Source organism: Corella eumyota, chromosome 6, assembly GCF_963082875.1.
Source record: "Corella eumyota chromosome 6, kaCorEumy4.1, whole genome shotgun sequence".
Taxonomy (NCBI): Eukaryota; Metazoa; Chordata; class Ascidiacea; order Phlebobranchia; family Corellidae; genus Corella; species Corella eumyota.
Window position 1 is genome coordinate 10,746,411 of NC_137495.1, and position 12,369 is coordinate 10,758,779.

The 12,369-nt window shown below is 29.8% G+C and overlaps 3 non-coding genes across 3 annotated transcripts; all 3 read right to left on the minus strand.

Moving 5' to 3' along the window:
- Window positions 1–7,459: 7,459 nt before the first annotated feature.
- On the minus strand, window positions 7,460–7,531 carry Trnat-cgu (transfer RNA threonine (anticodon CGU)). Its single transcript has one exon. It is a non-coding gene; the product is annotated as a tRNA-Thr (tRNA).
- A 2,492-nt stretch (window positions 7,532–10,023) lies between these two features.
- Window positions 10,024–10,105, minus strand: Trnas-uga (transfer RNA serine (anticodon UGA)). Its single transcript has one exon. It is a non-coding gene; the product is annotated as a tRNA-Ser (tRNA).
- Window positions 10,106–11,997: 1,892 nt separating this feature from the next.
- Trnas-uga (transfer RNA serine (anticodon UGA)) lies at window positions 11,998–12,079 on the minus strand. The gene has a single exon. It is a non-coding gene; the product is annotated as a tRNA-Ser (tRNA).
- Between the last annotated feature and the right edge of the window lie 290 nt (window positions 12,080–12,369).

The following is a 12,369-nucleotide window of genomic DNA, read 5'->3' on the forward strand; positions in this document are numbered from 1 at the left end:
AAAAAAAGTAACAAATCAAACCTTAGCATTTTAATGCTTACCAATTTGTTTTGCATTAAAAAAGAAATTAATTGCTTGCTTAATTTTCCAAAATGTAAAACAACATTTAAATGTTTGTTTACGTCAGACAAAAAAAGCAAATGATATTCTTACTATCATTTATACAAATTTAATTAATACTTACCTTTTTTATTTTAGTCGTGCAACTGTTAAAGATATTTTTGCTTTTTTTTAATTGCTTGAACAACTCTTTAAACTTAACCTACGCTGTACTGGAAATGTACAAAGACCAAAAAAATATTTATTTATTAAATGAACCTAAAGTAAAAAAAACCATTCTGCAATAGATAATTATACACATCCCGATCCTTCTGTGATTTTGTAAAATATACTAAAACAAGATTGTTAAGTAGATTATTTATGCTCAACATTACAAAATTATGTAAAGATTTAAAAAGTGAGCACACTCATTGAAAGTATTTTATATTATTGCTTTATATTTCTAAATACAAATTTTGTTATGTTTTAAAAATGAAGTCTACACAAAAAAACTCTTTCGTGTTAGTTTAAACATGTGCCTTTGCCTTTTTTGTGCCTTCCAAGCACTGGTTCTGGGTTCGACTCTCGTTCGACGCATGACTTTTAATTCAAAAATAGTGTTAAATTGTTTATAATAAAATATACATAGTTTAATATAAAATAATTTTTTTAACTTATGTAGCAATAAAGCAAACATTAAATGTATATAACCCCACATTATCCCACTGTGAATTTTACCCGACTCTGTTGTTTTTAAATTTGTTAATTAAACGTGAACAACCAAAAAATAATTTAATATGCGTTATTAAACATTTGAAAAATTTAAAGACAATATTTTTTATAGAAAAAAATGTCGTGCTTTAAAATGAATATAGTTAAAATATATTATATTAATTAATGATATCCAGATAAGCCAATATAATACATAAAATTTGTTTCAAAAATGGTAATAAGTTTACTTAATCTGGAACTTTCTAACGAAAGTTTAAGCTTTATTTGATACGAATAAGTTAAGTCATTTAAAGTGCAAAAAAAATAAAAAAATTTTTTAAGTTGTTAAGCTTTCAACTTTTAAAACAGTAGACGATAATAAGCGAGAATATATAAACTATAAAAAATTTTGATTTTAAATTCTTCTTTTTATTTTGATATTAATTCAATACCTTAATATTCAAAAAGTGTGTTATGGGTTGGTGGTAACGCGCCTGTCTTGTAAACAGGAGATCCTGGGTTCGATCCTCAGTAACGCCTTTTCGTGTTTAAAACTATTATTGTTAAATTTAATAATTTTAATAAATAGTCTACTTTTTCTGATTTTTTAAAGAAGTAAGTCAAGATTTTGTATCAACTAACCCATAATAGCAATTATAATTAGAAAATTCGCCACACGATATCTTTAATTTAATGAGTTTCGTAATGCAGCACCCGGTTGAACAGAAATAACCATTTATTTCAATATTTTTTGTAAATATTAAACTTATACAATTGTATTGGATTATGTCAGGATGGCCGAGTGGTCTAAGGCGTCAGTCTCAAGGTAAAGTCTTTGCTGTTGGGTGGTGATGGGTGTTCTGGTCTCCGAATGTAGTCGTGGGTTCGAATCCCACTTCTGACATTAGTTTTAAATGACTAAAACACGATTTTTGAAATAAATAACTTTTCAATTTCATTAGTGTAGGCATAACGTCAGGTTAAAAATAAAGTTGAGTTTATTCACAAGTACAACGATATAACACGTAACTAAATTTATTTGATAAAAAAATTTAACTTTTTTATTTTTAAACTTAACCTTCATAAAGAAACAAGTATTTAATTATAAGTGGATTACCAGCGTTACAAATTGCAAATTTGACTGTAACTTACCTTTGCACAACAAGCAGCAAGCATTAAAATTAAGCGTACAATCACTTGATAAGATAATTGTGTTTGGCTTAAAAGTAACTAAGTTAAAAGTTAAAAATAAGTTCCCTAGTCCGATTATTTGAAAAAACTTTTATGTAACAAATATTGTTAATTAATTTAATAAAGCAAGTATTTTTTGCTAATATTCTTATTAACAATATAGGTCAAGTCTAAATCCGAATTATATATTAGTGGTAAAGTGTTTAGCCAAAAGCAAACAATGAAGGTAACGTAGCAAACATTTATCGATGGAATACCGTAACAAATCCTCTATTTTCAAGTTTATTGTAACTAGTTATCTGTCCTAAGTTACTTGCCCCCTCCCATTAGTCACTTGGGCACACCTTGTCCACTGTGGGTTGTATTACGTAACTTGTAATTTAAACTGTAAGAAATAAATTGTTTAAGATGTCACGTAGTAAACAGCCTGGTGAATGGTTGTGTTTGGTTGCTCGATTGTGATGATAATCGTCTTGTAAATAAATCTGTCATATACAGAATTTGGTGCGAGATCAGTAGTTAACAAAATAGGTAAACGCATACGCGGCAGAATACTTTACAATATTTATCTATAATTCTTTACTTCTTAAATTGTAAATTTAACCACTATTTTAAAATCATAATGAAACACAATGAATGAAATGTTAAATATTTGGGGTAGGTCAAAGAAGTATACCGTTGTCCTTTCCTGACAATAGCATACATAAACTTTTAAAAAAAATAAAATTATACCAACACTAGTAAAAACAGAGGATTATTTATTTAATTTTAATTCAAAAATCGTGTTTTAGTCATTGAAAACGATTACAGAAATGGGATTCGAACCCACGCCTCCATTCGGACACAAGAATACTCAACACCGCACAAAATATTTTATCTTAAGTCTAGCGCCTTAGACCACTCGGCCATCCTGACACAATTTCTTTACATTTTTTTTAATTTAATATTTACGAAAAAATGCAGTAAAAGTTATTTTGTTAAACCAGGGGCGGCATTACGAAACTAGTTAAAATAAAGATATCGAGTGGCAAATTTATTAAAAAGAATTGCTATTATAGGTTAGTTGATACAAATTCTATTTTCTTTGTATTTTCTTCTTTTTTTTCCTGCTCCTCCATGAATTATTGTGGCATCGATGAAATCTACAAAGCTGTTATCATTTTCAAAAGCAGATAGCGTTGAAGACGAATTTCCAGCCATTTTTACTTTTTTAGGTGTAGAAGTGAAAAATTGTTTAATACTGTCACGACTAATAGGGGATAAGGCATCTCGAGCAGGATCAACCTCGTAATCATAATCTTTGTTACGTGGGCGTTTTCTACCCGATTTCCCCTCCGAACCACGATTTTTTCTAATCATTTTTGACAATGAGTACGTATGTCTATCTTTATCTTTAAGATTCTTGAATAGCCATTTGAACTGCCAAAATATGAAAACATAACCCTGAACTTAAGCACGAGCATCGCGATGGTTCAGGATTTAAAATCACGCTGTTAAATTATTAAGTTACCAGGTCGGGATAAATAATGATTTGGCGCACAAACGACTTTAACTGCTGTGCGATTTCAACTAAACTAAAATACTCATCGTTTGAATTTTTTTTCTTTTCTTTAACGTTGTACCGCAAATTTTCACATTGTTTAATATCAAGTGGACGGTCCACTGGCATTCGATCTTGATTTACTTCATTGCTTTTTTCTGTTTGCAATTTATTATACACTTTTTTAGGTTTTTAAAAGTCAGATTGAATTTCTATATCTTGAAGTACAGTTTTAAGAGTTGATAAATAAAAATCTTTCTTTTTTTTGAATTTCCATGTGGACTATCTTTATATTCCGATTCGTCACCAAAATAATGTATTAAACATAACGAAGCATCTTTAGGTTTTTCTGGCAATAATGTAAAAACATTTCTTTGAAATCCAGGAGATACTTTCCTACCAGAAATTCTAATCTTGTAGTACTTTCGTTTTATTCCCATTTTACAATTTTTTTCTTGTCCATCGCCCTTAAATCTGTATTGATCACAACTAAAGTCATCTTTGCTCTTCCATGCGAATCGTGATGGTTCTCTTGAACATCAGTTTATATTTTTAAATCGTTTATGAAGAGTTATTGCGTGCTTTAAGTAACTTATATGTTTTCCTTATCCTGCCAAATGTAAATTAAACTACTTGGCATTGAATAACAATTACTTTTTGACCTCACAATGCCTAGATTTCACACCTTTGTTTGTTGTTTTGCAATAAAGTTAAGTTTGGGGTATAGTTGTATAGTAAGTATAATAACATACTATTTAAAATTTTAATTTTGTCTTTTTACCGAACTTCTCAACTTTTTAAAATCTTAACTCGTTTTAAATCATTTTGGTTCTATAATGATAAGCTGACACAGGCTCAGCAAAAGAAATTTTTTACTCCCTTCACAAATCTTTTTTAGTGGCACGCTATTACAACTTTTAAGCTTTTCTGTGATTGTCGATATATTTTTGTTAAGTTGCTAAATTTAAAAATATTATTAAAAAGTTGCTATGGCATAACTTCTTATCACATTTAACCACAGGTGGGCAACGTTACTTAAAAAATCAATTTCGATAGCGGGCGTTCCGTTAATAAAATCACGAACTTCGATAAAACTAAACCGTTACTTTAATACAAATGTATCGGAAGTTACCAAGAACGGTACTAGTAAACTTCAAAGTCTTAATAATTAGGCATACTATTAAGCGCAATAAGAAGCAATTAAAAACTAAAGCAAATTGCGCCACATTCGTCACATTTTTTAATTTGTTACGCCACCGTTTCCGATGTAAGAATACGAATTATTTTTAAAAGTTTGTAACAATACAATTTATTAAATTAACTTGTCCATCTGGTTATTAAAGTCGAGTTTTAAATAAACTTCTATATTATAACGACTAATTCTTCTTATAACACGTTTTTAAATCGTAAAATATCAATAAACCACATAAAATTCGTATATTTAAAACATTTTTGGTATTTACGTACTTTATCTAACGGAGGCACAATGTAACAAAAGTTAAGGGAACCGTTTATGATTTTCAAAGTTAACTTAAAAGTTAAATTTTAACGAAAAAAACAACTTCGTTAATCAACGATTAACGCACTAACAGTTTAGTGCCTTTGCATTTAACGTAATTCAAACTACCTTTAATGATTTTGTTTTAGACTTAAATCTAGTTAAAAATGTTGTTAAATGATTGCCCGCCTTCAAATCATAGGTTTAGCAACAATAAAACATAGTTATAGCAACAATAATTATGATTAAATAAAAAAAAAAATTACCAGTTTCTTCATTTCTTTATGCCAATTTTTTTCTTTATACTAAGTATCTCGTTTTTAGTCTGTTTTTTTTTCTTTTTTTAACATTTACCTATTATTCTTATTTTTTTTATTTTCCTTATTTCTTGATTATCTATTAACTCCTTAATCTCCCTGTTTTTCTTATTTCTCAATTTTCTAGTTTTTCTTTTTTAAATTTCCCTATTTTCGTATTTTTTGTTTTAAATTTCCCCATTTTCGTATTTTTTGTTTTTTCTGTTTTCCGATTCCTCCATCTCGTTTTTTCCACATTCCTCGGTTTCCCTATTTTTCTTATTCCTCGGTTTCCCCATTACCTTATTTCTCGGTTCCTCTATTATCTTTATTTCTCGGTTTCTGTATTTTTCGTATTCGTTGGTTTCCCCATTACCTTATTCCTTGGTTTCTCTATTTTCTTTATTCTTCGGTTTCTCCATTACTTTTTTTCTCGGTTTTCCCATCACCTTATTCCTCGGTTTCTCTATTTTCTTTATTTTTCGGTTTTCACATTACCTTATTCCTCGGTTTCTCCATTTTCGTTATTCTTCGGTTTCCCCATTACTTTATTCCTTGGTTTCTCTATTTTCTTTATTCTTCGGTTTTCCCATTACCTTATTCCTCGGTTTCTCTATTTTCTTTATTCTTCGGTTTCCCCATTACCTTATTCCTCGGTTTCTCTATTCTTTCATTCTTCGGTTTTCCCATTACCTTATTCCTCGGTTTCTCTATTTTCTTTATTCCTCGGTTTCCCCATTACCTTATACCTCGATTTCTCTATTTTCCTTATTACTCGCTTTCCCCATTACCTTATACCTCGATTTCTCTATTTTCCTAATTCCTCGGTTTCCCCATTACCTTATACCTCAGTTTCTCTTTTTTCTTATTCCTCGGTTTCCCTATTACTTTCTACCTCGGTTTTTCTATTTTCCTTATTTCTTGGTTTTCCCATTACCTTATACTTCGATTTCTCTATTTTTATTATTCCTCGATTTTTCTTATTCCTTGGTTTCTTTAGTTTCCCTATTCTTCGATTTCCTTATTCCTTACCTTGTTTTTTTATTTACCTGTTTTCGTTGTTTCTCGTTTTTTTCTGTTTTTTTCTTGTTTTTTTATCTTATATTTATTTTTTTAAAATACAAAAAAAAAATTTCCGCGTTTTGCGCAACTTTAATTTTCTCCTTTTTCTCACTTTCCCCATTCCTTCTTTTAGTATTGCAATATTTCCTCGTTTTAGTGTTAATTTCTCGATTTCCTCATTCCTTCTTTTAGTGTTACCATTGTTTGGTCGATAATTTATTTTTATAAATATGTTTCGATTCGTTCATATTTAAGTTACGTTCGTCAAGTGGTTTTAAAGTCAAGTGGTAATTTTATTTTTTGTGTAATTTTCGCTTCTTGTTAAAATACACGATTAAATTAAGATTTATTTTAATTTTTTACTGTGAATTTGTCATCTTTTAAAGTATAAGAAAATTTGTTCAGTTGCCAATGTAGTTGTATGTAGCTTAATTTAAATAAATCCACATAAGCTTACTTTAAATTTTATCTTGATTTTATACGAAATTGTTTTTTATTTTATATGAAATTGCTAACAACCTTAAAGGTAGTTTGTCTATTTTAAAAGGATATCGATTGCTTTTAACTATAAATTGTTTATTAAATTTGCGGTTTTTATTGAACAACTCTTTTAGCATCAAAACTTTACCTCATTTTTTGTTGGTATTGATTCATATTTTTATCTAGTCATTTACGCTTTATATTAAGTGCATATATTTAAATTAAACCTGGAAATTTAGTTTTACTAAACGGATGCCACCAAACAAACATGGATTTGAACTTTAAAGTAAATTTAGTGTTTATTTTTTTAAATAGTCAGAATCTTATATTCCTGTACACAACCAATCATTAAAAACAATAAAAATTAATAAATTTGCTACTTGTGCAAAAACAGTGCACCGACTACCAAGCAAAAAGTACAAAAAACTATTAAAATTGAGTCGACTTCTTTTACATTTGCGTGTTAGAATTTGCATAAGCTGTTGATTACAGCCGGAAGATAATCAAGCCTTATTTAACATAAACGTCATGATAGGTTTACAAATCCTCGTGGTATTTAAAATTTATCTTAATATTTTATAGTAATTACAAAAAATATGTTTTTAAAATTAACTACCAATCTTTTTATAGTAAAAAAATATCAGGCGTTACTGGGGATTGAACCCAGGATCTCATGTTTACGAGACAGGCGCTTTACCACTAAGCTATAACGCCTTGGTGACTAAATAATTAAAATACTTATTCGATTCAAAAGTTTTTTTAAACAAAAATTTGTTATTACGAATTATGCACTCCTGTCTGGTAATGTTCAGGCAAGTGGTGGGCAATATAAGGGAGTTTTGAAAAAACACTGACCTTTATTAGATTTTTTCTGCAATCTAGTCCACCATCTAGCAAGATTTGTTAAACGTTGTCTTTTAAAAAAGATAAAGGTGTACTTTCCAAGTTTTTTATAGCCAATAGTCGTTCATCAACCTTTAAGATTTTTTCTGAAAAATTTCGTTCATCAACCTATAAGATTAATGGAAAAAATACAGATTCTTTATGTTCCATTAAATCAATCATCTGCTATTGAATTTATAAAATTATTTTCGTTTTTTAAAGATGTTTAAAAGAAGCTGGTGATGCACATGTTAACGTTTGTAAAACTGTTTTAATATATTTATATTGAAAAAAAGGATATCCCATACAATTATTGTTTTTTTAAAGAACGCAATAATTATGTCAAAGTAATTCTAAATTCAATATCATAACAAGCAAAAATACTTACAACTACATTTATTTGATAAATAAAATACGATTTTAAATCATTTGATCATTTTTAAAATTAATCTCTATTAATAAATAAAGATAATCATAAACATTAATTAAGATTATCAACTAAATTATTAAATCAAATTTTATGTATTTAATTATTAGATAAATGTTTATCATTATTATTTTCCATTTAATTTAAAAGATTGCGGTTCGAGTCCACCTAGGGTCAAACATATAATCGTCTTTTTTTACAATTTTGCTTTGCAAATTTAATAGAAATGTCGCAAATCAGTCGTTTCTGTATCGCAATCATTGGCGCGTTTAGCTCTTTAACCAAAAAGTTGGAGGTTCGACCCCCCCCCCCAAAGAACGAAACTAGTTTTTTTTCTCATTTTTATTATTATAATTTTGCTTTGCAAATTTAATAGAAGTGTCGCGAATTAGTCATATTTGTGTCGCAATAGATTGGCGCGTATTGCTCTTAACCGAAAGGTCGAAGGTTCGGGCCCATTCATGAACGAAATATATTATTACATTTTTATTATATTAATTTTGCTTTGCAAATTTAAACAAAGTGGGCGAAATAATCGTCTCTGTCGCGCAATCGGTAAGGGCGTTCAGCTGTTAGGAGAAAGTTTGAAGGTTTAAGTCCACCAAGGGTCAAATTTATTTTGTTAAACATTTCTATTATTATAATTTTGATCTTGCTTCATTTTTATTACCATAATAATGTTTTGCAAATTTAATAAAAATGTCGCGAATCAGTTGTTGTTGTGTTGCAATGGTTGGCGCATTTGGCTATTAACCGAAAGATCAACCAAGAGATAAAAATAGTTTTCTTTATATTTAAATTTTTTCCTTTGCAAATTTGTTTGAAACTCTTTTCACATGGAACCTCTAACTTTGTTTTTCTGGAATTAAACCATTATTTTAACGATTCATTTTAGCTTTTTATTAAAGGCAAATGTTTGTTTTAAATACGAAGGGCAATTTCGTTCTACTGAACAGAAGCCACTCAATAAACATGGATTTAGACATTACTTAATTTAGCGTTTAATTTTGAAAGAAATTAGACAGAATTTTATATTCTTGTAAACAACCGACAACTAAAGGCAGTTATTAATTAATAAATTTACTACACTCCATTTTTAACAAAACTTATCTTGGAGACAATATCAAACATCGGTGGTAAAGTTTATGCTTGTCAAGTTGGGATTTCTGGTTTTCACCCAGACGGTTCGGCTTCGATTTCCGGTGTAGAAATAGTTTATTTATTTTCGACGTGCTTTTTAACGTTATGATGCATAGATCGTTCAATTTGGGATTTTTCAACAAGAATTTAAATATTAAAATACTTTATTTTAAATACATTTGTTTGAAACGACATAACTGACTTTCTTTAAAGGCATTATGGCATAGTGTTAAAGCGCCTGTCTAGTAAAAAGGAGATCCTGGGATCGATCCCCATTAGCGCCTAATTATTTACCGAACGACCAGTAAAAGTTTTTTTTTATGAAGGTACCGTCCAACGATATTCACCGAACAATGTTACTTATTTTTATGTGGAAAAACTCTTTGTTCCCTTTAAGACAGCTAGCGTGATTTTAGTTAAAAAATTAGTAAAAAAAATTAAAAAAATCCGTTGTCGACAGGATTCGAACCTTCGCGTGCAAAGCGCAAATGATATCAAGTCGATTGCCTTAACGACTCGGTCACGCCAACTCGTATTTTGGATACTCGGAGCAGCCAGCGTGATTTAATCAAATTATTTAAAGTTTCATTAAAACATAAAATAAAGCGTTGGCATAAGTCGAAACTGTGCGGGCAGAGCCTCAAAGAACTCAAACCTATAGCTTCGGCCACGACAACTCTAATGTTCCATTCTCGGAGCACCTTGTGTGATTTTAATTAGTTAATTAAATTTGTATTTAAACTAAAATTAAATAATGCGTTGTCGGCAGGATTCGAACCTGCGCGGGCAGAGCCCAATAGATTTCAAGTCTATCGCCTTAACCACTCGGCCACGACAACTGTTTTGTTGGATTCTCGGAGCAGCTAGCGTGATTTAAATTAATTTTGTATTAAAACTGAAATAAAAATGCGTTATCGGCTGGACTCAAACCTTCGCGGGCAGAGCCTAAAAGAAATCAAGTCTATACTAAGTTTTCTTCTCCGAGCAGCTAGCGCGATTTTAATTAATTAATATCAATACATTTATTGTATGGGGGATATCCCATACAATTATTATTTTTTTAAAGAACGCAATAATTGTGTTAAAGTAATTTTAAATTCATCATCACAACAAGCAAAAATACTTACAACTAGATTAATTTGATAAATAAAATACGATTTAAAATCATTTGATCATTTTTAATATTAATCTCTATTAATAAATAAAGATAATCATAAACATAAATTAATTAAGATTATCAACTAAATTATTAAACCAAATTTTATGTATTTAATTATTAGATAAACGTTTATCATTATTATTTTCCTTTTAATTTAAAAGATTGCGGTTCGAGTCCACCTCGGGTCAAATATATAATCGTTTTTTTTTACAATTTTGCTTTGCAAATTTGATCTGTCGCGCAATCGGTTAGGGCGTTCAGCTGTTAGGAGAAATTTTGAAGGTTTAAGTCCACCAAGGGTCAAATTTATTTTGTTAAACATTTCTTTTATTATAATTTTGATCTTGCGTTATTTTTATTACCATGATAATGTTTTGCAAATTTAATAAAAATGTCGCGAATCAGTTGTTGTTGTGTTAAAATGGTTGGCGCATTTGGCTATTAACCGAAATGTCAACCCAGAGATAAAAATAGTTTTCTTTAGATTTAAAATATTTCCTTTGCAAATTTGTTTTAAACTCTTTTCACATGGAACCTCTAACTTTGTTTTTGTGGAATTAAACCATTATTTTAACGATTCATTTTAGCTTTTTATAAAAGGCTAATGTTTGTTTTAATGACAAAGGGCAATTTCGTTCTACTGAACAGAAGCCACTCAATAAACATGGATTTAGACATTACTTAATTTAGCGTTTAATTTTAAAGAAAATTAGACAGAATTTTATATTCTTGTAAACAACCGACAACTAAAGGCAGTTATTAACTAATAAATTTACTACACTCTATTTTTAACATAACTTATCTTGGAGACAATATCAAACATCGGTGGTAAAGTTTATGCTTGGGATTTCTGGTTTTCACCCAGACGGCCCGGCTTCGATTTCCGGTGTAGAAATAGTTTTTTTATTTTCGACGTGCGTTTTAACGTTATGATGCATAGATCGTTCAATTTGGGAGTTTTCAACAAGAATTTAAATATTAAAATACTTTATTTTAAATACATTTGTTTGTAACGACATAACTGACTTTCTTTAAAGGCATTATAACATAGTGTTAAAGCGCCTGTCTAGTAAAAAGGAGGTCCTGGGATCGATCACCACTAGCGCCTAATTATTTACCGAACGACCAGTAAAAGTTTTTTTTTATGAAGGTACCGTCCAACGATATTCACCGAACAATGTTACTTATTTTTATATGGAAAAACTCTTTGTTCCCTTTAAGACAGCTAGCGTGATTTTAGTTAAAAAATTAGTAAAAAAAATCCGTTGTCGACAGGGTTCGAACCTTCGCGGGCAAAGCGCAAATGATATCAAGTCGATTGCCTTAAGGAATCGGCCACGCCAACTCGTATTTTGGATTCTCGGAGCAGCCAGCGTGATGCAATCAAATTATTTAAAGTTTTATTAAAACATAAAATAAAGCGTTGGCATGAGACGAAACTGTGCGGGCAGAGCCTCAAAGAACTCAAACCTATAGCTTCGGCCACGACAACTCTAATGTTCCATTCTCGGAGCACCTTGCGTGATTTTAATTAGTTAATTAAATTTGTATTTAAACTAAAATTAAATAATGCGTTGTCGGCAGGATTCGAACCTGCGCGGGCAGAGCCCAATAGATTTCAAGTTTATCGCCTTAACCACTCGGCCACGACAACTGTTATGTTGGATTCTCGGAGCAGCTAGCGTGATTTAAATTAATTTTGTAATAAAACTGAAATAAAAATGCGTTATCGGCTGGACTCGAACCTTCGCGGGCAGAGCCTAAAAGAAATCAAGTCTATACTAAGTTTTCTTCTCCGAGCAGCTAGCGCGATTTTAATTAATTAATATCAATATAATTATTGTATGGGGGATATCCCATACAATTATTATTTTTTTAAAGAACGCAATAATTGTGTCAAAGTAATTTTAAATTCATCATCACAACAAACAAAAATACTTACAA